Genomic DNA, 2,449 nt, shown 5'->3' on the forward strand with positions numbered 1-2,449 from the left:
ACTGCCTACCTGCTCTGAGTAGCCGCCTGTATTGAGGAAGAACTGGGCCAGCCTTCAGGTCCCACAAACTTAAGTACCTTCTGGGTCAATAAAGTTAGGACGGAGGCAATCATTGATGGATTGAAGCTGTCACCCAGCTTCCCCTCGTCCTGGGAACTGGGCGTGTCTCCCTACCCCTGCAGGGCCAGGCTGGCCTCTGAGTAGCAGAAGTGCCATTGGCACTAATCCCACAGCTCACACAGATGACAGCATGTCCTTCAAGCCCGCATGACAGGGATCACTGTCCCACGCTCCAGGTGAGAAGACAGATGTAGGACAAACTGTTAGCATCATACCCGCCTTGCTCATGAAGCACTGACTAAGGGACAGGCCTGGTGCCATGGCTCTACCAGATCATCCTCTCTGGACCTCCCCACAAGCCCACGCGGGGGAGTCCTCCCCACTTCACAGATTGGCGACTTGCCCTTGGTCACACAGCCTGGGCATGTTGGAGGCCAGATTCAGATCCTGATAGACCTCAAAGGCAAAAGTGGGCCTGGGTAGGCCTGAGCTCTGGGTCCAGGATCCTGGCCAGGCCCTGCCACACCACTGACAAGGGCTCAGATTTGGGAAGTCATTCCCAGAATGCAGATTTCTTTAGTCCCCATGTTCAACATCTCAACTCCTAGGGATGGCCAGAGTTTTGAGTGGCCATTTCTCCTTCTCAACTTCCATTTCTTTCTCTCTCTCTCTCTCTGTCAAACTGAAGAAAGAAATCTAGGAGGCTGGTTGAATTCAAAATAGAATCTAAAAAGGCTGGGCATGGTGGTGAACGCTTGTAATCCCAGCATTCAGGAGACTGAGACAGGAGGATTGCGGTTCGTGGACAGCCTCAGCTACGTAGTGAGGCCCTTTGCAACTCAGTGAGACCCTGTTTTATTTTTTTTTAATTTTTTTTAAATTTTTTGGTAGTACTGGGGTTCCTGGAAGCCCTTCTACCTCCGGGCTACATTCCCAGACCTATTTTTTATATTTTTTTATTTGGAAACAGGGTCTCTTAAACCAGCAAGGCTGGCTTTGAACCTGCGCGATCCTCCTGTCTCCGCCTCCCAAGCGCGGGAATTACAAGCGTGCGCCACCACGCCTGGCGAGACCCTGTTTTAAACTAAAGAATAAAAAATAGGTCTGGGGCCAGGCGTGGTGGCGCACGCTTGTAATCCCCGCTTTTGGGAGGCGGAGACAGGAGGATCACATAGGTTCGAAGCCAGCCGCGCTGTCTTGAGAGACCCTGTTTCCAAAAATAAAAAAGTATAAAATAGGTCTGGGAGAGTAGCCCAGAAGTAGAAGGGCTTCCAGGAACTCCAGTATCACCAAAAAAATAAAATTCTGTAGCTCAGAGGTAGAAGGCTCCTGGGTTCAATTTCCCACCAAAAGAGAGAGAGAGAGAGAGAGAGAGAGAGAGAGAGAGAGAGAGAGAGAGAGAGAATCTCAAAGCAGGAAGAGAACTAGGTAGCTTCCATACCTTCCCAGTGCTGAGGTTGTCTACAAAACCTCAGGAGTGAGGATCCTGCCTCCAGCCTGTCTTGGGGAGCTCCTTCCCCACGTTGTGAGCTGGTTCTTACCCACAAGTATTTCCTAGAGACAGGAAGCAGGAGCCCAGGCTCGGGAGTTAGAGACCTGGGTCTGAATTTCAGCTCTCTAGAACCTCTTGCAAGGTCCCTAACCTCTGTGAACCTCAGTTTCCTCTCTGCAAAGCGGAATCAATAACCCCTACCACGCAGAGTGTTCACATCTGCAGACAGTGTGGAAGTGTGGAGTGCTGCAGGCATTTCGCTGCGTGGCCATTACTATGAAAAGTCAAATGCATTCCCTTCAGTTTTCACCTGCTTGCCCCTGTTGCCTCTGAGGAGGTTGGCCCTTCCCCCGATGCCCCAGCCACCTGATCCACACACGGAACAGTGCTGGATCCTGCTGGAAGCTGGCTCTCTGCCATTAGGCTCTCTGCCCCCATCACTACTCTTTTTCTGTGGTGCCAGTGCTGGGGACAGAACTCACATCTCAGGTATGCTAAGCAGGCACTCTACCACTGAGCTACACTTCCAGCCCAGGTGTAGGTGTGTGTGTGTGTGTGTGTGTGTGTGTGTGTGTGTGTGTGTGTGTTGTTACTGGGGATTGAATGCAGTAGATACAACCCCAGACCTTTTATTTATTTATTTTTGAGGTACTGGGGATAGAACCCAGGGGCATTCTACCTCCAAGTACACCCCCCAGCTCTATTTTTTTATTCTTTAATTTGAAACAGTGTCTCACTAAGTTTTAGGGTGCCTCACTAAGTAGCTGAGACTGGCCTCAAACCTGCCATCCTCCTGTTTCAGCCTCCCAAGTCCTGGGATTACAAGCATGTGCCACCACGCCTGGCTCCCAGCCTTTTTAATATTTATTTAATTTTTATTTATGTGGTACCAGGGAC

Source organism: Muscardinus avellanarius, assembly GCF_963383645.1.
Source record: "Muscardinus avellanarius genome assembly, chromosome: 3".
Taxonomy (NCBI): Eukaryota; Metazoa; Chordata; class Mammalia; order Rodentia; family Gliridae; genus Muscardinus; species Muscardinus avellanarius.